This window comes from Falco biarmicus, chromosome 7 (assembly GCF_023638135.1).
Source record: "Falco biarmicus isolate bFalBia1 chromosome 7, bFalBia1.pri, whole genome shotgun sequence".
Classification (NCBI taxonomy): Eukaryota; Metazoa; Chordata; class Aves; order Falconiformes; family Falconidae; genus Falco; species Falco biarmicus.
In genome coordinates this window covers 23,475,322-23,499,807 of record NC_079294.1, presented here as the reverse complement: position 1 = coordinate 23,499,807, position 24,486 = coordinate 23,475,322, and the positions used below count along the sequence as shown (strand labels likewise).

Below are 24,486 nucleotides of genomic sequence, written 5' to 3'. Positions count from 1 at the left end.
GTTAAATGTAAGTGATCCCTTATTTTTTCTTGTTTTGTAGGAGAAGTGGGGAAACTACAGGCCATCAGCCTCACCTCCATCCCTGGAAAGGTGATGGAACAGCTCATCCTGAAGGTCATCTCTAAGCATTTAAAGAAAAATAAGGTCATCAGGAACAGTCAGTGTGGATTCACCAAGGGGAAATCATGCCTGACCAGCCTGATAGCCTTCTATGATGGAATGACTGGCTGTGCATACAAGGGGAGAACAGTGGATGCTGCCTACCTAGACCTCAGCAAGGCTTTTGACGCTGTCTCCCATAACATACTCATGCATAAACTCAGCAAGTGTGGACTAGATGAGTGGACAGTGAGGGGGACTGAGAACTGGCTGAATGGCAGAGCTCAGAGGGTCGTAATCAACAGAGCAGTTCAAAAGACACAGGGAACCACTGGAGAGGGTCCAGCAGAGGGCTGCAAAGATGATGGGACTGGAGCATCTCCCTTGTGAGGAAAGGCTGAGAGAGCTGGGCCTGTGTAGCCTGGAGAAGAGAAGACTGAGAGGGGATCTTATCGATGTCTACAAATATCTTAAGGGTGAGTGTCAAGAGGATGGGGCCAGGCTCTTTTCAGTAGTGCCCAGCCACAGGACAAGGGGCAATGAGCACAGACTGCAACACATTAATCCTTCTCAATTCGAGGAAGACCTCCTTTACTTTGAGGGTGCCAGAGCACTGGAATAGGCTGCCCAGAGAGGTTGTAGAGTCTGCTTCTCTGGAGACATTCAAAACCCACCTGGATGTGACTCCGCAACCAGCTCCAGGTGAACCTGCTTTAGCAGGGGGTTGGACTTCAGGGGTCCTCAAACTTTTTAAACAGTGGGCCGGTGTGCAGAAGTGGCAGGAAGTCATCTGTGGCTGCTCGGTTTCCACCTACAACCCCGGGGGGGTGGGGTGGGGTGGGGTGGGGTGGGGTGGGGGGTGTCTGTCTGTCTGTCTGTCTGTCTGTCTGTCTGTCTGTCTGTCTGTCTGTCTGTACATACCGGGGGCCAGATTGAGGACCTTGGGGGGCCATATCCGGCCCATGGGCTATAGTTTGAGGACCCCTGGACTAGATGATCTCCAGAGATCCCTTCCAACCCTGACCGTTCTGTGATTCTAGAGCTTATGTGGATGGAAACTGGCAACATTCAGTGGAAATGAAACTAAATTTGTAATTTAGAAAGAACAGAAGTTATCATAAATTAAGATGTATTATGTAGGTAACCAAGATATTAGACCATCCTGAAAAATGGGGGAAGGAAGAAGTGCTGTCATGAAGGCTGGAATGACTTATTCAGAACACAAAATGATCTTTGCACAATCACACTTATGGTAATGTTAGGTTATGTTTCTTTGGTTTAAAATTGCTGACAGAAAACGGTCAGGATAAGTGTTTCTGTCTGAACTGAGGACAGAAAATGTATGAGTACCTTTGCTGAAAATGCTACTGATTGCTACACCAGAGCAGGAGGCAGCAGTGGGTGATAGATTGTGCTACATAGAGAAATCCTAATGTTAATAAATAGTGCATCGTATTTCTGTTCTTTTTCATACTTGAAATTCAAAATAATTGTAAAACTGCCCTGTTTTCTTATGCATCCCAGTGCTAGAAGAGCTGATGCTAATGGCTAATGAAGCAGAAAGAGAAATGGGTCTTCTATAATTAGAAAAAATATTGTTCGTATGAGGGATGTATTTGGGACTGTGTGAAGTTATACATAGTATAGCTGCCTTGTAAGATTCCTTGGTATGCTAATCCTTGACCAAACAGAATTGGAAAGTTCCATCTTGTGGGTTTCAACCTATGCATTTGTGGGAAAACACATTTGGGATGTAGATGAAAGATGGAAGCTGATAAAAGGTGAATAATGACAGGTGTGAAAAAGAGGAAAATGAATGAGAAAACTTCTTCAGAAGGAACTTTTGTTGCACTTAGCATCACGTGCAAGATGTGTTATTTTTGAAAAGCAAGTAATAGTTTGTGGAAGAGGACTATGTAGACTTGCAAAGTCTCAAGATAACAAAGGTATATTTTTGGAGCTCTGTGCAGCGCTTGTTTCAGAGCTGCTGGATGTTAGTAGAATGCTTCTCATCTATTCAGCATTTAGACATTCCATTCTGGAAATTTACAGCACTTGGTTATTATCAGTCAATTATTAACAACTTTGATGTTAGCAAATCAGCTGTTGTGTTCCACTGGCCTGGAGATGAGAATTTATAAAGACTTTCACCTGTTTCCTCTAAGGAAAAGAAGCAGGATTGGTAAGCACAACTGGCCTGGAATGTATTAATGGTGTCGGTGACTGTGTTCTAGGATGCTGTGCTTGCTCTTATTATTATGGATGATCAAGTATTTTATTGGACATGTGAAACTTAGATGCAACTGTGTTGACTCTCAGCTAAGCAACTGCAGTGTAATGGTAAGGGTTGTCTTTTAGAGGCTGATCAACAATTGGTAACTGGAAGGTCTGATGCAACTAAGCAAAACCTGCTTCAGATCCTAATTGGCATACTGTGCTTTACCAAGCATCGCTGGCTGGCAGTGAAGAGGCTTTCTGCTGTTTCTAAGCAGTACATGAGACTATCTAAATGACAGTCTCTAAGGGCATTTTGGGGAGATCATTTGTACATCTATGGAGGAAATGAGATCTTGTTTGGATGCCTTTCTTGCCTAGTTCTTTGTGTGGCTTTCTTCGGTGGGCCATACAAGATAGCACTAACAGGATAATCCTCTAAGTCACTTAGTGGGTACTGGCTTTGCAAACACTGCAAATTGTGTTAATTTAAAATAGAATGTTGAATGCTAAATAGCAGGAATAAAAAGGCTATATCATAGTGCTGGCAAACATGTATATTTTAATTATTAATTTTATTATCAGTACATGACTAATTTGAGAGATCAGGTCTACAAATCAAGGAGCTGTCCAAGTGAACTTGTTACATAATTTCTATAATTAGTCTTTTCTCACAGTTCCCACCACTACTTCTTGGAAGCTGAAATGCCATGACAGGATGTTGTTTGGATGTCAGAGAAACAAACACAAGATGCTGTTCGCTGGAACAGACTGGGAGAATCGTGGTTGAGGGTCTGCTGGTGATATTCAGACCACAGATGATGACTCTCAGACTGAAGTGCATGCAATAGGAGAGAGGTTGTAATTTTTACAAACAATGGTCTCAGAAAATATGCTCCTGTTTAAGTCCATTATCTCATTTTGAATTTCCCCATCAATATTTCTGTGTGCCTCCTGTGCAGCAAAGCTTCGCCCTGCAAATTATGAAATAATCTTTCATAGTGAATTGTGACAGTGTTTGTTGTTGGGAAGTCCTCTTTTTTTGTCCTCTGTGTTGCTTTGATCCTCTGGTAATGTCTTCTTCTCCTTAGCCAATCTGCACCTTTCAAAAACTTCCACTAATCTTTTACAAAAGGAGGAAAAAACCCACCAACTGTTTTAGTCACCTGATATTGAACAGTAGTAACATTTGTTTTCTTAGTAATGCGGATGTTAAGAATGATGATCCCATAACTTGATAACTTCTTCCTAACTTTCATAGTTGGTTCATGGGAACAGGAGGTTTGAGGGTTGTCTGTAGGTGATTTTTGTTTTGTTTTGTTTTTTAATTGGGCTGCTTTTCCCCCTGCATTTTTCATGTGCAAATTTCCTGCACTTCCCATTCCTCAGAGACTCTAGAAGTGGTAAGTTATCTCCATCTTTTCTCTGATGTACTTTGATCTATAAAGCCCAATGTCATGATTCCACAGTGATTACTGGTAGACAGTGGATTTGATACTCCCTGCCTTGAGCATGACTGATTTCTGCTGTTTCTTAAAATGGCACCATGAAGACAACATAAGCATAATCAGAGCATTTCTTGTGGGGAGGAGATCTTGCTGAGGCCAGGATAATGATTGCTTTTGTATTGCTTGAGGCAGTAGTGATACTGGAGGATGCCTCTTTCGTACATGTGAGGAGAGAGCAAAGAAACTAATTTATAAATACCTGTAAGCAGAGGCTGTGGTAAATCCATCAGATATATAATGCTACAGCAAGTGTTCTTGCTTGCTATTTGAATACCTCTTCAGTTGGTGCCTTCATAGACCATGTGTATTCCTGTGTTTGTTCTGCTGTAGGTCCTGGTTACATTAGCATCCTCCAGCTTGTTTTCTTTGCTTTCTCAGTCCACTGTGGCTTCGAGGAGCTAAAGAAGACTGCAGGAGCAGAGTAGGAAATAAGGGAGGAGCATGCATTTGCAAGGGAGGAAAGATCCTGCTTAGTTTGTAGAAAGGGGAGGGTTTAAGAGTACGTGCAAAATATATTGAGATGGGTTGATAAAAGACATCGTGACTGCCTGTTAGAATTGCTGCTTCCGATATTCTTCAGGCTAGCAGTCTTGTGGCAGCCATGAAGGTATGTGTTTCTCTTGAGTGTTGTTAGTGTATTTCTGGTAATTCAAATGCTCAGTGGACAACAATAATATAACCACATCCATACTTGGAAAGCATTCCTGCCTTGGAATACCACATCCTAGCTAGGGCTATGCTTTAAAATTGCATTTTATACCCTATGTAGATATTGCAAAATAGCTGTAGTTGTACAGTGTACTTTGAGCATGAGGCTTTTTAAGGTTCCTATTGGCAAGAAAAAAAAAAATTACCAAGTTTTCACTATAAAAAAAAAAAACCACAACAAACCAGCAGAAGTGGAGGGAAAAAGGGAAAATTCCATAATGAGATTTTTACCGATAAACATACAGAGAGGAACTGAATTATTTTTCTATATTATTGAACATGCTATGTAACTTATGACAGAATTAAGGAATGTTCAGAGATCATGGAGATAAACAGACAGCTAGTTGAGGTAGACACAAGTTGGCATTGGAAGGCAGCTTGGAGGACTGCCAAAATACTTCTGGAGTCCAGACATGAAAATCAAAATGATGTAACTTGCTCATCAAATTGATTTTTATCATAAATTTTGATAAAAAATTGATAAATTTTGATTAAAAAAATTTGCTAACCAAAGCTCAGCTATTGAACCTCCATGTGGCCTTTAGCTCACTGCTTAGCTTCTCCACGTTTGTTTTTTTTTTTTCAATTGTAAACAATGAATAATGTTACCCCAGACTATTGTTTGGAAAACAAAGAATGTGGGATTCTGGGAAAAGTGATAGTAAACGCAGAAAGGACTGCAAAGTGTGTTTAAGGCTGCACAACCTAGTAAAATTAGGAGGAAAGTTTCAGCAGTCCTGGTTTTCAGCATGCCACATACATTGGTACTTCATAGATTCTTACAGTGTCTTTCTCACAATGGTGTCTAATCTTCTTTCAGTAGTGTTTAATCAATGTGAGTAACTTTTTCTTTTTTTTTTTTTTAACATGCGGTTTCTCCTCTAAACCACCACAGTGTCCCTCCCTTTACCTCATATAACAGGGTCTCATCCGGGTTCTCAGGGAGCCAGCTCATGATACTTCTTCTATGTGTGTATACATGTGTATTTACACACACACGCTCTATAAATAAAACAGTTGATCAAAGAAGCTGAATCTTGCTCAAGTTAGTAAAGCAAACTCAGTGTTCTGTTTTAAACTCAGATATGAAGAGTAAAATAAATGTGCAAGTTTGGGTTTTTTTGCAAACCCTTCTAAGAAAGGCAAACCGTTTCTTTCCAAACATTCTGACTGCATCAAATTTCCCAAGAGTAGTTACACTAAAATAATATTTCAAATGTAACAGCTTGAGTGTTTCATTTTAATTCTGGCAAAGATGGGAGATAGACGTAGTTACTGGGGAAACTGAAATTTCTCTGTAGTAAGGAATAATTAATCTTGTATAAAAAGAAATAAAAGCATTCTTATAAGCATTTTCTCCTGCAATAATGCAGCTGAAAAATGCTGACTATCTTTGTATTTATGCTGATGGTCTAAATTCACAGCCTCAACACTAAAGCCCAACCAACCTGAAACATACAAACAACTTGTATTTCCTATAAGATTTTTTCAAACTATTTTCCTATCATTTAATTAATCCTCCTTTTATGTGAGATGTAGGGATTTGCTTCTTGAATTATAGAATCACTCAGGTTGGAGGGGATTTTGGGAGGTCACCAGTTCAACCCGCTCAAAGCGGGGTCAACACTGAAATCAGACCATGTTGCTCAGGGCTTTCTTTGGCAGCTATGGGAAACTTCCAAGAAAGGAAATTCCACAGCCTCTTGTGGCAACCTGTTGCATTGCTTCACTGTCCTCGCTAGCTGGTTGGAACAGCTTTGCTTCAATTTATGATCGTTGTCTTTCTCCCCCTGTGCACTTCAATAAAGAGCCTGGCTTTGCCTTTGCTTGTAGGTAAAGATCTAGCCTTGTAGCTACTGGAAGGCTGGCATTAAGTCTCTGCTACCTGTTCTCCTTTCCACACTAGAGAAGCCCAGCTTCCCTTAGCCTGTCTTTGCAGAGAACATGTGTTCAAGCCTCTGACCATTTTGGCTTTCTGTTGACTAAAGTTTATCAACTTCTTTCTTGTACTCGGATACCCAAAACTGGACACAGTATTCCAGACACAGATAACAAATGAGTAGTAAGGAGGAATAGTTATTTCCCTTTACCTAGCTGCGCTTATCTTTATACAGCTCAGGATGCTGTTAACCTTCACTGCTGGCTGGTGTTTACCCCACTGTTCACCAGGACCTCCCAGATCTTATCCAGTGGTTCCGAGTGGTATGTCAGTCCCAGCCTGTGAAATGGCAAAAGGTTAGTTCAGCCAAAGTGCCGGGCTTCGCTTTAGTCTGTGCTGAACTTCACATGGTTCCTGTCAGTTGATTCTCTAGCTTATCTTCTGAGATGGAAGTTTTAGGCTTATTGGAATCTGAAACTTCTATTACAAAGAGCATAATTATTTTCTTACTAGCGATAGCGATTAAGACCTTCATTTTATACTTAATTTCAGGGAAAAGTAATAGCTCCATATTGTCTCCTGTAATACTGGAGCACTAGTTCAGCTCCTGGGGACCAGAAAGAGGACGGGGTGTTTGTTCTACCCTGACTTGGTGAAAAGTGCCACCTACTGAGCCTATCTCCCAGCTGTGCAAATGTAAGTATGCAAAACATGGTCTTTAATCCAGATTCTGACTCAGTGCACTCCAGTTTATTAATGATATGAGTCGATGTTGTTACATCACATGATGTGTCTGTACAAGCCAAAGAAACCTAAGATTTTTATATGGTGATAGCTAGGAAATCTTCCAGTCTCCTTCAGTGCAGTAATAAAATAACAACGTAACAGGGAATATATGCGTATTAAATTTTGTTACTGTAAAACTAAAGGAAGTACAGCCTGCATGCAGTCTCAGCATATGCTGAGAAAAGGAGAAGAAAAAAAAATAGCAAAAGCTGCTACTGCAAGGAGGAAAATTATGGTAGCTGGTTTTGGAGGAGATATAAGGACTGCATAACGTGAGGAACAGAGAAAAAACTGAAGAGCGTGTAGTGGCAAAATCTTTACAAAACACTTCATAAAACTGTTTATGGCTCAGTAAGATAAACAGTAGCATACAGCTCTATAAACATGCCTCATGCCATGATGTGTTTGAAGTGTGCTGCTTCTGTTTCAGATCTATCAGCTGGCTGGTGTACCTACATGCTTGCCTGGTTTTGTTCTTATCCCATTTGGTATGTTTAGGAAGAGGTGCCATCCTTTCCTGTAGATTTTGCATCTTACAGTGTGTTTCAACTTCGTCCTTGTGGTTACTATGTTGTCTTTGGCTCAGTAAAGAAGGACTCCTATCTAGCTTATATATTATTTAGGAGGCAACTATCAAAACCCAACAATGTTAACATGTGTCCTAGACAAGGGTAGAAAGCATAATCCCCGGTCTGTGCAGTGTTAGCTTCTGTAGCCAGATGATGATGTTTCTGCCATTGTCTGCTGCTCTTACGTGATTATGTGTTGTGAAACACGAGACACTGCTCATAATTTTGCTTCCCAAACTGAAAACACGCATGTGAGGTACAACGTGCATTTGTTCTGGCTGGAAGGAGGAGCTATGCTTTGGTGTTACAACATGATTTACAGTCATAGAAGAGCGGTGGATTGGTGGTTGGTTGGTTGTTTTCCCCAATGAAAGTTGAGATAAGCAGTTTCAATCTTATCGATATCTGATGTGCTTCATTGGGAGGCAGTAGTTGTCTAACATTTTATAACAGAGGAGGAAATAATTCCAGTTTATGAAATCTGTCTTTTCAGCCTTTATTAGGGCAAATTAAACTAATGGGTTGCATACCTTTGACTTCAGTTTTAGTCATTATATGTTCGGTTATTTAAGTTTGCTTTACATAGTAGCTAATTTATGAACAGCTGTGAATATTATTTCTGTATTGATTTAAATAGTTATTGACCTATTGCTCCAGTCTATTCAGGAGTTTAGAAAAGCAAATGTACTAATGGTAGTGTAGAAGAGTTTTCCTTGAATGTCCTATTGAGACAGTGTTGTATCAAATGATACCTTTGGTTGTGAAAGAAGAAAAACGTTACCAGTAGTACCTGTGGCTACTATTTTGCTTTTCACCTCCATGTGTCTTTATTATTCTCTGCACTGTGACAGGAAAAGATTGGGTGTGGTAATTAGACTACTGACCTGGGACTCATCAGAGAAACCTGGTTATGCATCAGATACGTTCTGTAGTCATGGGTAAGTCACTTCCCTGGGCTGCTGTTTCCACACAACTTGAGCCTCCCTGGTAAAAAGTTCTGCATAGGAGCCAGGAACTGTCATGTAAGAAATGCAAACTAGAGCGAGCAGTGCAGAAATTACTTTTGTATTTCACTCTATAAAGCAATACATGCTAGAAGGGAAATTGCCCTGCTGGTCTGAAAAAAAAGTTGCGCTGCTGTGCACTGGATGAAGGTAAACACGTGGCAGCGTGCACGTCGGGGAAAAATGTTTGGCATTTTCGTGTTGCTTAGCATGTTTCACTGAACGAGTGTCTAATCTGTGAATGCTGTCTTAATGTTATTTCATATTCTGCAAGTTTCGTTGGTTGTGAACAAACTCGAGTATCAGAGCAGTCTACAGGGGGAGCAGTGAAGAAGCAACTTCTTTATTTCCTGCCTTAAGTAGCGTGCCTGCATTTGCCAGAACGCTCTGTTTTTTACTCTCAGACCAAGGCAACAGGAAGCCATATTCCAGCAGGCAAGCGGAACATTTTTAGGAACCTCAGCAGTATGTGTTCTTGTGAAAGCAGATTTAAGCTTTCTTCTGAAAGTAAATTTCAGGTGTTTGGTAAAACAGCCAACAGTATAGAGACGACCTGAGGATTTGTGTACCTAATACAAATCCTTTTCCCCTTCCCTGTTTTTTCACTTTTTCTTCAGAAAAAGCTGTGAAAAAAGGGGCCAAAAGGGGGAAACAAAACCCACGTTTTCCTCGGGTTCGAGTGGTTCCTAAAAGCCAAAAAGCTATTTGTTTTTCCTTAGAAAGAAAGGCCACAAGGCCTGATCGCGCTGGAGAGGCTGGTACTGGACTCGGGTCATCAGAGCGGCGAGTTTTGCCAGGTGTTGAACATGGCAGTATTTTGCAGGGCTTGGCTTCCAAATCAGCGTCGCAAACTCTCTCCCCGCCCCTTACTCGTCGGGGATTTCCCCTCCTTCCCTGCAAACTGCAGCCACCGCCGAGCACAGAAGGTCATGCCGAGATCTGTGGAAGGGCAGGGGAGCCAGGCGGTGCCAGGAGGCGAGGCTGAGCTCGGCGGGGCTGCTGGCGGCGCTGCGGGGGGGCTGGAGGAGGGAGGCGGGAGGAGGAGTTGAGGAGCCCGGGCCCGGGAGCCTCCCCGCTTACCGCACTAGGAAGTGACGCTTTCCCTGAGTCCCGGAGAGAAAGAAACAAAGTTTGGGGTTTTGGGTTTTTTTTTCTCCTCCTTCTTTAGCACCCCCACCCCACCCCCACGCATTTGCGAACTGCCGCTCCGCGTCCCCCCGCAGGTGCCCGGCCGCGGCGGCCCTGCCTCGCCTCGCAGGTGAGCAAGCACGTTTTCTTCCCTCTCCTCTTTTCCGCGGGTTTATCTTTTTTTCTTTTTCCGCACGATTTGCTTCCGTTTTCCTGCCATTTTGGAGAAGGGGTGTCTTTCCTGGGGCGGTTTTTTTTTTTTTTTTGGTTTGTTTTTTTTTTTTTTCTGTCTTCGGTGTGTGTGTGTGATATGTGCTTTGTTTGTGGGCGCTGGGTGCAGGATGAGGAGGAGAGGCACCTGTGGAGGTGGCGGGGCTGAGCGGCTCCGCGCCTGGGCCGAGCAGCCCCGCGGGGCCGGGGTCGCGGCGCTGCTGCAGGGGGCTGCTCGCCGCTGCCTGCCGCCTCACGGCTCCGGCGGGCCCCCTGGCTGCCGCTGGGCTGCCGCGGCGGCGAGGCTGTGTCCGCGCCCGGGTGAGCTGCCCGCGGACGGTATTTTGGGGGGTGGGCTGGGGGTGTGTGTGTGCTTTTCTCGGTGCTCGCTGCGTGCCGGAGCGGGGTAACTCCGTGTGTGCCGCGGCCTGTGGCGAGCACGCCGTGCGGCGGGGCTCGGCTTGCAAGGGTTGGGTTTCTTTGCTGGGATTTACGCAGTGGAAGGGGGATGGGGTGGGGAGAAATCTATTTGATAATTTCTGAAAAATCCCGTGCTCTCAAATGTACAGCTCTTTCTCTGGCAGCAACTGCAAAGGACTGATTCTTTGCAGTTTACCAGTAGAAGCTGACAATACACCCACGCACGTATGTGAGAGTCTTATATAATACTTAAGTTGCTGGTGTGTGTGGTTGGTTTTCGGTTTTTTTTTTCTTAAACAGGCAGAAGCAGGATTTATTTATGGTCTGTAAAGTCTTATGTGGTTGCAGCCTGCAGAATCAGAGAAATATTCTCTTTGCTCAACGGAGATTTACTTGGCATTCTCTTTAAAACAGTTTCATTTTTACAATAATTTGATTTCCTCCCGACTACGTGTTTTGAGCGCAGTGTAAAGGCCATCTGTACTGGAGTAAGCAGTTACGGGAGGGGAAGAGAGAAAAGAAATGTCCTAATGCGGAGACTGATATTAGGTTGTTTAGAGGGCGAGACTGCAGTTCCAGGCAGCAAGAGCAGCAGCTTTATGACTGTGTGTAATTACAGAATGATTGCATAGGACAGCATTGTTGGACTGAATACGTATACACAGGCTATTGTGCAAGACTTCTGTACCGAACAAAACCTAGTTTTGCATTGCAAATGCTAAAAAGAGAATGCATTCTGCATTGAACTGCCCCATTTCTCTTCGACTTTACCGAAAGGGGGGGGGGGGGGGGGGGGGGGGGGGGAGGAGGAGAAGTGGAACGAGGCTGGTAGTAGAAGTCGCAGACCTGAAATAGTCAGCAGAAAAGAAACGCCACCAGTAGTCCCTGAAATCACGGAAGAAACTGAAAGCTCGTTGTAACTGAGGTTCATGTTTCTAAAGTGATTATGCAGCAGGTGAAAATCAGGCAGGCTTGCTAACAGTCCTGCAGGTTTAGTGCAGTTCTTGCACTGGTCTACGTTCTTGTGTGGGAGAAACACCGGTTTGTTTCTAGCAACTGCAGTTCAGCTAGCTTTCTTGGAAATGGAGAGAACTGGAAAAGCTTATGTGTCAGGCCACAAAAAATTAGAGGTTGACAGGAGTGCTGGACTGGACATAAATTTTGAACATGCTGTTTCAACTTTAGTTGAAGAGTTGCATCGTGCTCGGTGATCTTGCAGGCAGCACTGGCTGAGAGACAGGACAAGGCATTGAGCCACAGACACTGTATTAGCAAGTTGAAATTTCAACTAAGACTTTGAAAGACTATCAAAATTATGCCGAAGTTCTTGTGGATGCAACTCTAAGATTTGTTTTTCAGAGATGTTGGTTACCTGTAATTTTATCAGTTTGGAAGTACTTGAAATTCATGAAGTATCAAATCCAAAAGATTTCAGATCTGGACTCAGAAATCGACCTAAGATTAGTGAAAATTTTCTGGAAAAGTGTTAACCATCATTGCTGATGTCTTAATAAATTCTGTGAAGGCTTAGAAAGTGTTTTGAGCACTGTGATGGAAAGTAATGAGAAAATGAAAAGCTGCTTTAAAATTTCTTGGTGTTCAACTGGAACATATTTTAGTTGAATACACACAGATCATCTTATTACTGGTAGTCCCCTCAGGTTGTCAGCTAAATGCTTCATGTAAAATATATGTAGCTTTGTTAATGAAGAACATAGTGATGTGCTGAAGTTTACATTTGGTTTTTTTTTTTGGGGGGGGGGGGGGGGGATGAGTGGGTTGTTACAGTTTTGTTAGCAAGTGGCTGATTAACCACCGTACTAGGCCTATCACTTGACAGACTTTCATGATAATCCTGGAAGTTTATAGGAGCATTTTGTTTTAACACAAAATAAGTCAAGTTACGTTTCATCTGTGCATTACTACAATGTTTTATTTGTAGCTTTTTCTTTGGATTGTTCTTAATGTCTTGATTGGCTTGACAATCTATGTTATACTGGGTGTTTTAATGTCAAAATTACTTCTGGGTGAAAATAGAAACTGCTTAAAGATGCCTTGACTCATTTGTGGTAGTGATACAACGTAACTATTACTTAAGGTAAGTATTTTGCTTTTCACAGCCTACCTGGTGGGGGAAAACGTTTTAGGTCAGGATTCTTTGGGCTTGTATACAAAGGAGTAGGTAACTTCAATGTCCATGAGTTGTCCTGTGGTGCTCAGTGGAATTAGTCATAGATACACATTTGTGTACATGTTGGCAAAGGGAGGTGTAGCTGTGCTGGCCTTTAACCCTTCCAGGTGCATGAGAGTAGTAGGTGATATGAAATGCTGAGGCCTGTAGCACGGAACAAGCATTTTGGGAGCCTACGTAATCATTCCAGATGTTAATTTATGCTTTTGCATTTTCACTTTTATTGTCATCCATAAGTGACATAAGTGGTAGCTGCAGAACTGCAGGAGGTATTTTCAAGCCTGGCATCCCTCCCATGACACTATTCTGCCAAGCTGTGCCAGGCAATCCCTTAAGTTGCCACTGATGCAGGACCTGTAGCCTTTCTTTGGAAATGGCTACCTGGGTGATGGTGGTAGCAAGCAGTTTGTGTGGAGGGGTGTGTTCCGGCATGTAATAAGACAGGAGTGATTGCCATGAATAAGGATGGTAGTCTGTCTAGCCCGTGATCCTGTTTCCAAAGATGGATATGTATTCTATATGCTTAGCAATTCTTGAGGAGTTTCTACTCAAGAGATGTACCTAATTTTCCCTTGAGCTCAGGTAAACATTTAGCAGCTGCTTTTTTAATCTATTGATCAAATCATGGAATGAGGATGTTGAAGGGACTTGTATTAGGGATAAGAGCTGATTTTTTTTTTTTTGTCGTTTCACCTTTTTTTTTATAAAAAAAACCAGATTTTTTTTTCTTCATTTTCTGAGGCATTGCATAAAATCTTAGTACTGGTTGCAGTAACTTACAGTTTACGCTAAAATGAAATGTAGTAAATATGCTTATTGTCTCCAGTGCAGTTAGTTATGTTTCCCATAAAGGGACAAAACCCCCACTTTTCTGAGTATCATGTGAAATGGGGTGAGGGGTGGGGCCGGGGGGTAGGGGAGGCTGGAGTTCGTGCAGTGAGGTTTTGCAACACGTGTCCAAAAAGCTAGCGAATTCTGGCACAGGCAAGCCGAGGCTCATGAGTCAGCTCCAAATGGAAGACTTGTCACTGAGCAATTTGTAAATAGGAGGGATGTACTGCTAATTCAAGGAAATATCATCGTTGGGACCTCCCCTAGCAATTGGAAGTGTGGCACAGAGCTATCTGTCAGCAGGAGTTGTCCGTGCTTTGAATCACATGTTCCCTTTAGTGTGATTTGAGCATTCAAACCAAGAAATGCTTGTGTGATACGTAGGCCCTTGAAGGAGGTGGTTGCTCAAGTAATAATTTAAATTTTTGTAGCTGCATACCAGCAACTTGCATTCCATGTGGAAGCTCCTTGGCAGCTACAGCAGCTCCCAGTGCACAAATGGCATGTGTTTCCAGCATGAGGCTGCTCAATAAACACTTCACAACGTTTTGCATAACTTCTGACTCTGAATGGTCTCCAACTGTACCCCTTCTTGAGTGCTCTGCTGATCAGCTCCACCAACTGAAAAATAACACAGAATGTTACAATAAAAAGCTATGCTCTTCAAGCCAGGGAAAAAATGTGAGTGTATGCATTCTGAATGCAGCCAACATTCAGGTATTCAGGAGCAAATGATGTAATGGGGATGTAGAGATAAATCTTGGTAATTAATTCCTTGCTTTTCTGGCTGTGTTGATGCTTTTTACCACATTTGGTGCAACTGACAGCCACCTGATTAGCAGACCTGTATTAATACCATTTATTAGTCTATATGTACTATGGAAGATGTACCGATATGCTTTGAAATTTACATCTTAGAAATGAATTATTATTTTTTTTTTTATGTACAAGTACATTACATGAATGCCTCTTGTTGCATCTACAGCTGGTGTTGATAAAGAAGTTAACTGGGAAAAGCTAGATTTGGAGGGGTGGCAAAGCGTTCAGTGGTTTGTTTTTTTCTTTTTTGTTGTTGTTTAAAGGCCTACAGCAACACATGGAATAATGCTTTCATTTTTAGTCTTTGGTTTTTGAAAATCAGTTTTAAGGTTTTGTATAATAAGTATTGGTAAAGATTGAAACAAGTTAAATGTTATGAATGACCAAACTAGTAAACTGAGAAACAATTCTGTTATCTTTCTTACTGAATATGTTATTGATTCATTACATGGTCAATATTGGGATGTAAAGAGATAGGAAGTGGAATCAAGTCAGTATTCACATTTTGTTTCTTCTTTACTGTATATTATATTCTCACTTGAAAATTGGTTCTCAGATGCTTGGCTTTCCCCATGATAGCTTACTGATAGGAGAGGTTACACTGTAATGTATCTTGGTGTATCCTCTTCTCATTTATTTTGGGAAGACAAATTAAATGTGCATGTATATTTATATGTACACAAACACTATTCTGTTATATACCCTTAAGTTTCTCATTTTAAACTCTGTTTCCCTGAGAACAAATGTTTGTTTTTTTTCTTGTGGTGTTAGAGTACTGCTTGTGAATTTTTGTTTATATTTTATAAAACTTTTAAAAAGTTTTGATTGTTTGTACTATTATTTCAAGCTTGAATATTGCTGAATTTTGGGTTTTATCTTAGTTGATTGTTTTTAATAATGTTGCTTTTGGTATTTCTAGAGCTATAGTGACCAAAACGTGAATTGTGGCTGCAAGGATTGTTCTTTTCTTTATCTTTATTCTTAACTAAGAAGACTTTTTGAAATACTGGTTTGGCTTTGTGGTCTAGTTGTGGTACAGTTTTAGATGGTTGATTTCCAGCTACCAGACTGGCTGCATCCCTTCAGCATGGGTAAAGTAGAATCTGTTCTCTGAAGCTACCTTTTGTGGGGCAGAAGGATTGCTGAAATGCTTGTCACCTTGTCTGCAGTGTGCATTGTGATGAAGTCTAAAGCTGAAACTAGTTCCAGGAGTCTGAATAATTTCAAGTTGTTATGTTATGGTATAGTTCATAGGGTAAAATTGCAGTCCTGTTTGGATCCCAGGTTGTTTGAGGATGTTGCATGATTTCAGATGTGGCTTAATCATTTGTGTTTAGGTGCAGCCGTATCTGCTGTGTCTGTGTACACTTAAGATTCTTTGAGCATCTCCTTATAAACTCCTGCATCAGTCTCGCAGTAATTTGTCATAAATTACATTATTATTTAGAGTTTTTTAGTAATGCAAGTCAACTAGTCTGGCATTGAGTAATATTCTTAACTGTTCAGATTTTTGATCCTGAATAGTCACCTTTAGACACATTCAGAAGAAAAGTAAGACAAAGTGCCATATGTTAAAAATACTGTTGGGATTCTATTGGACTATTTGCCATTAAATTATCTTATTTTCAGGGTTTATTTCTTCCTGCATAATGTATTGTTCATTCTTTCAAGCACTTCCTGAAAGGAGAATTTGCTGTGTTTGTGGGAAATGACTACACTTGGATGGAGAAGTATTTTTCTATCTTGAATTGGTTTTATACCATTTGAGAATGAAATCCCAGCACTGCCAAATTCCTGGTGAGAGGAGAGAGCATCCATCACAGCTGTAAGGCATTCTGATTGCTTTAGGAGATTCCAATGATGACAACTTAGGATGCCAAATACTTGTGTATGTGAAACTGGCAGGGAAAACTTACTGCCCCTATGGTTTAGTTTGATTTCATTACTTAGAAAAAATCTGTATTGAATTGTATTCTTAGAATCTTTTTTGACAAACTCTAGATGTTATCCTGTATGAGACATGCTAAATATTGGGAATATTTATAATATAATCTTCATTAGATTGAATTAAGATTATAACTTTATATGTATTTTACTTGGAAAGCTATAATATTTGCACATTCTTAGAAAATGTAAGTATTTTTTTCAAGTATATATCGTAAGTAAATCATGTAGTCTTTCTACATCAGTATTTGTTTAAATGAAGGTGTTTTAAGGGATGTTGAGATGCCGGGGGAAAGTAAATATACTATAAATGAAAGCTAGGAATGAAAAAGTATTACTTTACCATTGAGCGTTCTTAGTATTAAAAGTCTTAGTATTAAGTAAAAATTGCCCTCTTTCGAGATTCAGAAAGTCTTTTTTACTTAAAGGATGTTATTGCAAGTAAAGAATTGTGCTAAATGTTGTGTTTGATTATGGGCTTCATTTTTTTCTGATATAATTTCAGTATTGAAGTGGTCTTTGTTACCATGATTTTCTAAATACATGCAAGAATGCAAAATATATTTAAGACGTTTCCTCTTTCCTATGGCAGTATAAGAACTACTTTGACTCCTTGTTTTTGTTGGGGTTTGTTTGTTTTATAGTCCTCTTTATTTGGCAAAAGTGAAATATTTTAGTTATGGTACTAGCTGGCTTATTTTGCTGTTACCACTTTGTATAGAAAATGTAGTATAACTTTTTCTGTAGAAAAAATTGATCTGAAATGAAAATGCTTTTCTATTGCCGAAGACTATGCAAAGAATGTAGAACTCCTTAAACTCTTATTTTTTGCATCTCAGACTCAAAATTAAAATTAATTTATAAACATTTGAAGTACTGAGGTATCAAAAACCTCAGAAATTTGTTACACATGGTACTGTACTCTGGTTTTATGCTTGTTAATGGTGAATAATGGGCTACCTTGCAAGAAGCTTCATTGCAGTCAATGCTGGTATTTTTTCCTTAAAAAAATGAACAAAGCCTATCTGAAGTTTTTAATTTGCAATATAAATAAACCTAGTTACCTTACCTTTACAGAGGAAATTAAAATCAGAGGACTTTCTTAGCAAAAGAAATAAAATGCAAATTTGAATACTTGATTTCTAAGTTTTTCTCTACATCTGGAAATGCTCTTAAATAATAATAATTACTATTGATACAAATTGCACACTGGAAGATTCAGTTTCCTCATTCAGGTAATCTCTCCTGGCATTTTAAAACGAAGTAGCCTGCCTGTGCACACATCTATGCAAAGATGCAGGTTTTTGTTTATTTGTCTGAGAATGGCAGAAGCATATATCTGCTAAAGTGCAAAGCCCAGGAGACAAAAGGAACTTGAGCAGGCTGGTCATAAAGAAGCAAAGCATCTCTCCAACTTGGAGGCGACAGAGCGAGGTTGGAGACCTTTTACAGCACTTCAGGTTGCACTGCTGCTTTTTTAGCAAACTTATGGATTTCTCCATAAGACACCTTTATCAGAAGTATCATTAGGGAAGTATGAGACCCAAGGCAGTGGCCCAAATACTTATCAACATCAACAATTGCTTGATACTTAGTTAAAGGGACAGAGCTGATATTAAAACAGCCATGTTGGCAAGATGCTGCTTCTTTTATGCTGACTATATATTTGGGTGATGTTGAATTGGCTTTTACTGTTTTAAAACAGAAGTGTTTTGTGTTTTTTTTTTCCCCTGTGGTGGTAAATGTCAATCAATAATCTTTTCCAATCCTGACCAGCAATATTCTGTTGTTACAATACTGTGAAGTTACTGTTGATGTTTGTAATTTACTATTTACTGAATGAGTTTTCTATGAAAGGGCAAAACTTCCTGTTTTTAAAAGACAGCCCCAAACCAAAAAATCCTTCTTATGCACACACAAAATAAAAAAGCACCAAGGTAGGAAAACACTTTGATTTAGAAGCTTTTAATGCTTCCTTCATGGAAGGTACTGGTATTTAAACTATACTTGGATCAGGATCTCAGGTTGTAAACGCTTCAGGCCATCTAGTACAGTAATAAAATGTTTCAAGGACTGCATGACAAAAAGCAAACAAGAAACCCCAGTATTTGAGCTGGTTCACACGTTACTCAGCAGAGATGTCACTGATGTTTGCAGCAGGTCTTTGGTGTCTAATATAGAAATATAATTTCTTAAGAAACAAAAAAAAATAATTCAGTTTTCTATAGTCTCTTGTAAAAAATTTGAATAGAAATCTACTTAAGAGACTTTTGAGAATAATTCAGATCTGCTTATGATTGTTTGCTTCTGCTCTTCACATGGTGAGTGTTAAGAGAAAAGACTGCACCTGCTTTGTAATTCTCAGGCTACATGGTATAGATAAGTCTGCAGTTTTACTCTTTCATATTCTGAGCCAATATGCAGGCTCATAACATAAAAACTGCACGGGTTTACCATTTTAGTTTGAGTAATATGTAACAAGGTGCAGGCTACATGTAGACCTTAAAGTTCTAAGTGAGCTGTAGATGTCCCTTTTGTCAAGCAAATTTGCGGGTCTGATCTGTTAGTGGAGGTTGTAATGCTGTGACTGGATCTGTACCAGCAGCTCTTACGGAGGTCTGTTTCAAGAATACCGCCTAGAAATTGAATTTAAGGGGAGCTTTCTAATGTATTAGTTGGGTTAAAATGTTTAAGAAACTACATCCATACTCTTACCAAGAAGTCTTTGTTTAGCCTTTAAAAATCTTAAGTAAAATCTTGCTCTTCACCTCTTCTATTAGCCTGGAGTGCTTTTGGTGTTCCACCTCCGAAGTTAACTGGTGTTACTATTTGGGGGGTTGGGGGAAGTGTTTCTATTTATCATTTCATTGAGCCTTTTATTCATAAGTAGTCACAACAGGCTGCTTATACTGAAATTAAAATGCTCAGTAGCAAGAAGCAGGTACCTAGAACTTAGAGGAAGTCTTGCTCATTGCCCTGACCCAGAGGACCATTAGATTTTCCAGTCATGGAGTTTCCTGCATCTAATATGTGAGTTCACACTTAGATTTACAAACTGGTAGACAATTGTGGGACAACTAAGACCAAAGACAGACAGACTTGAAAGAAAAGATAAAAAAAATACTGTACAGGGAGGAAGTGTTTTCTGGTGACGTAAGACATACAACAAAACTGTCCAACCTTCTCCCTTTCTTGCAATCTCACTGCTTTAATTCACATTGTAATGTAAATTTACAACTTAGATTGTTTGTGCCTTGTTATCATCTGTGTTGATGATATTACCCTCAACAAAGGCTACAGAACTATACTCTGACCTAACAAGAAGCATACAAGGTCAAGAGTGGGAATGGAGATGCTGCTCCATCCAAGGGAGCTGCTTGATGGGGATCATGTCCATTAGGGGAAGGCTGACACAAGAGAGTCTGAATCTGCATCTGGGTGGCTGGGTGTGTGTTTTGTCAGCTTGCTTTGTACAGGTCATGCTCTCTCACACCTACCGTTGTTTAGGAAGGAGCTAGCTTTGTTGTTCAGAAAGAGTCTGTGGACCCACTGTGGACCTCCAGTCCACCAGATAGAGGCACTTAGGCCTTAGGTGGAATAGCAACTTTTTTGTTCAGATGAAGATACATATTTGCTCCTATGATGCATCCTTTATGGGCCCTTTTGACTGGCTTTTTCCTGGATATCCTGGTTGCAAGTCTGACTTTTGGTTCTCTGCGAGATGCTTAATCCCTTTATGTTTGTTCTACAGATCTGAGATATGGAACTGAGGCTTCTGGACTGCACATTAGAAATGAGGCACCAGTTTCTGTGTGGAGCAGATTGAGTAGAGTTTCCCTAGCCAGGTTACTTTGCTTTAAATGAGGTCATCAGTGAACAAAATTATGATCTCTGTGGCTTAGGTGATATCAGTCTGGCTCTTATGGAGAGCTATTTCATACTTCACTGTTTCTCAGTTGGGCAGCTTTGACAGTGTTATTGAAAAGGTCAAAGGTGGAGGAAACCAAAGCGGTTAATCAACTTTCTCCCTTGGAGCATGGTTTCGGGACATTTTTGCCAGGTCTATTCATCTGTCAGCTGCTCTATTATGTTTTTTATTGTGAGGATGAACAGAATTCCTCAGTTTTGCTGTGTGCTAAAAAGTATTTTAAGATGACAGCTATTTCTGAGTGACCTGATCTATGAGAGTAAAGTACAGTTTGGAGGTGGAAGGATACTTTGTGTTTAGTGACAGCTATAACTCAGTTACTGTAAGTGACAGAGTTTGCTTGGGAAAGTGCTCTAGATTACATGTAGGGTGCCTGGCTGTTTACAAGTAACCATCTGAGCTGTACAGTTTGGATGCACGGAGGGAATGTGAAAATCTATTGACATCTTTAGTTACTCAACTAGTTTATTTTTGGGAGCTCATGAATTGGCAGGACATAGTGACCCTGCCTGAAGGGGAAACGTGTAATGACTTTGAATGCAGGAAACTTAGTGAATATTTTCTCAAGTTACTTGCTATTATTTCTTTGTGGCAGCTATAATGGAGGTTTTAGCCCCTTGCTTTCCCACTGAACATTTTTGTATGGTGTTGATATATTTTAATTAAGATCTAATACTACGTCAGCATGAAATTGCTTAAATGCATTATACAACAGGTTTGAAGCATATGGAGTTTTCTTGTTTGAAAAAGGGGAAAAAACATTTGGTGGTAGCTTGTTTGTAACCCTTTATAATGTTATACGCTTCATTGGGAATAGCTATGGCTTGGATTCAGAATTGGTCTGGGGCACAAATGCTACTACACAGAGAAGACAGCTGTTTTGCACACAGGTAATACAGGATTCTGAAACAAATAGGGAGCTGAGGGAAGTTGTATTTATGTACAAAAGCACAGCTGTATTTTTGCTTGACACTGATACTGCTTTTGCACTGTGTAGCTAGAGGTAGACCCAGCAAACAGGATCAAAAACTGACAGTAACAACTGCCAAGTCTTACAGAAACTTTGCCCTTCCTATTATGTTTTCTGCACCTGACTGATTTGCACAAAACTATTACCGCTTAGCGTAGTGTGTAAGAGAGTAAGAACAAGAAAGCTTTCTTGTACTGGGTTCCTTGTAGCTACTACTACAAGTCCTGGTTTGGAGAGCTGTTACAAGGCATGGAGTAAGTGGGGAGTTTATTCTAGAAGAAAGTTGGTTTTCTTTTTGCTTTAAATGTGTTGTACTGTTATACCATCAGAAATTCTCTGAAAAAAAATATATTTAAAAATATGTAGTAGTAGTTTCATGTTGCTTAATAGTTTCTTGATACTGAGAAGGTTCTCAAACAAATTGAATTTTTGGAGGTGAGAAAACTCAAGTCCTTGACACATCTCTTTTGTAATAACTTCTTGAAAGCAAAATAATGGGGTTTATTTAAAAATTTAAACAAGGGAGTGTTTCCTTCATGACTGCAAAGTTGTTATTGATACGTTGAAGCCTTCATAATTGAATCAAATTGTTTGTGTAGTGCTTGTTTGTTTGTGGAGATAAAGCATCATTTTAAGAAAAAAATTATTTAAGTAAACTACTTCTGAAGAATTCCTTTCATTTAAATTGGTTCTTATCTGCAGTGGATGTAGTCATGTAAATGTATGCATGTACACATAACTATATACGTATAATATATAGCCAAGATAGAATACAGCTGATCAGTGATCACAGGAGTTGCATAGTGTTGTGACTTCAAACAAAATGTGCTTTACAAATAGCATTCATTTGCTCTTCTTGCCAAACAAAATATCCAAATATAAATTGGATGCTAGTGTAAGGGAGAACACGTTTTTGACCAGGGACCAAGCTGCAAATATGTTATGGCCTTAATTTCATGGAAAGGATTGCATCTTTTGGGAGTTAAGGATTAAAACAGCTGAGAGATACTTTGTTTTAGGGTTTTTCTTGGGGATTATGGGTAGCAGTGTATAATTATTTTTTTTTTACTATTCAAAAGAAACCCCTTCTTTTCTAGTGAAGTATGAACAACTGTGATGTATCAAGGCTCTTTTTAATCTAATTTATCATTTAAGGGAGCTCGATTTCCTTCTAATGCAGAAGTTGAAAAAGAAGCCATGTATGTTCGTTGCTCATGGAAATGCAGAACAAGTAGTATAAACAACAGAAGGGGCTGTATATTAAAAAAGAATAATTAAAAATCCTCACCTAAGACCTAAATGAAATTAATGTATTCTGGGATGCCTTTATGTGCACTGCTAAAGAGGGTACGGGACTCCATGGTTGTGCTGCAAATGTGTAGTGCTTCATCGGTCTTTGCAGGGGTGTTTACTGCCTGGCTGGGCCTGGGGGTCCTTAAAATAATGGGGTGGGGACTGGATGTCACTGCAGCCACAGGGCATGGCATGCCAGGCTGCCTGCGAGGGCGGGGGAAGCTGCCAGGTGTCTGGTTTTGAGGACAGCCTGAGCTTCATGACTCTTGAGACCAGTGAGCTCAGCTGCAGGGTGGACTTAAACCCTTTCAGAGATACTGTTTCTTCAGGCTGTCACTTGGGTTCTTGCTCAGCAGCTGATGCATTTCATTGGGAAATGCAACATCAGAAAAGCATGCTTTTAGACTCCAAGTGGCTTTGGAGCAGCTGTACTACAGCTAAATAAGTATATCCCTCTGTAAGAGGAAATAACTTTTCTACCAGATATATGCACAGATGGATTGTAATCATACTGAGGCCAGTCTTTGCCTCAACAAGAGGAAAAAACTTTTTTAGTAGAGTTATAAATGGAAATTGTCCTTACAGTAGCTTCTTGCAGCAGCAGTTGGAGGACTACTCCTGCCTAGTGCGAATGAGGTTGGCACTTCAGGGAGTTTGAAAAACTAAAGAAGCTAGGGAGGTACAGGCCATGAGCTGCAACAGCAAATGTGTATTAAAACTTATTGTTCCCCAGATGCCTACAAAAGTGTCTGTGAGCAGTTCTACAGCAGTGTGAGTGGACCTGGATAACAGAGGTGTATGTGCCAGAGGTACTAACATACTGGATGTCAGTATGCTCAGAGAGTAGGGGAGGAGAGCCTTCCCCTGCCAGGGGGAAACCCAGTGTCTTGCAAGTTCCAACATACAGATTTCATTTTAGGTAGAAAAATAAGTTGTGTTCGTTTTTATTTTTTTAAAGAATACAAATTTGAAAGATATTTAGTAATTACAGATACACTTCCTAAAATATTTGATACTAAGTAGACCAAAGTACAGAGCTAAAATTATATGCAAACAGCACTTACGACAGCTGCTGCTTCTTCAGGAGGGAATTACGACACTGAAATAGTGGATCTGGTATAAGATCATTCCAGGATGTTCATCACTTCATCTTCAAATACTAAGGTACTTTAATGAAGAGGCAGTTGTTACTGATGGGGTTTTGCTTTAAAAAGGCAGCTTCAAACTGAAAGCAAACTTGTAGATTTAAACAACACCCTCTGTGTCTTAAAATAAATGGATTGTATCTCCTGACAGAAATGGTGCCAGTATCCAGAGGAGGCCTTAAGGCATGCAACTTTGTCACATGGCCCTAAAGACTACAAAGTGGCTTTAAGTTAGTGCATATGTTTGCAATTGTATGGCTGTCTTTTTTTTTCTTAAAAAAAAAAAAATAAAAGGAAAAAAAGTTTTTAAGCTTTAGCATGGGAGGGAGGAGGAGGAGGAGGTGGTCTGTGATTGCTTTTAAACACTGAGGTTTTCCAGAATGCCTGGAAAGGACATGGTGCTGCTCCTGTGGTGCACGTTCACTGAGGTCTGTGTGGCGGAAGAGACTGCAGCAGATCTCTGGCAAGCCCTCGTTGTGTTCCACAGGCTGGTTTTCCACAACTCTCAGCAAACTGGTCACCACTGATTATTCTTTCCACATGTTGATTTTGTGCATGAAGCTACTTCAGGGAATTGAAGCTTCCAATTTGGGAGCTGGAAGGTTAATTATTTCCCTTGCCTTTTGGCTTGTGTGTGCAATTTGCTTGGAGGGCAGCGGGGAGAGTGTTAACCGTTTACAAGTGTACATCTTCCCTCATTCCTCCTCAGAATGGTTGTGGAAATTAGTCCTAGGCTAGTTTAGGGAAACAGCGAAAGTCGTTCTTGATAGTCAAGACTGTGGTAAGTACACAGAATTGCAAGAAACGCACAGTGAGTGGATTTTGTTACTGAAGAGTTAG

The 24,486-nt window shown here is 40.3% G+C and overlaps 1 protein-coding gene across 3 annotated transcripts in view; it reads left to right on the top strand.

Moving 5' to 3' along the window:
- Positions 1–9,665: 9,665 nt before the first annotated feature.
- MIDEAS (mitotic deacetylase associated SANT domain protein) overlaps positions 9,666–24,486 on the top strand; it is a 54,900-nt gene continuing 40,079 nt past the window's right edge. For 2 of the 3 annotated variants that reach the window (XM_056347511.1, XM_056347512.1), the window contains exon 1: positions 9,668–10,025. The gene's annotated coding sequence lies outside the window, so the exon portion shown is untranslated. Of the gene's footprint in view, positions 10,026–24,486 lie in introns of all 3 variants that reach the window. The other variant, XM_056347513.1, reaches the window with a different exon arrangement.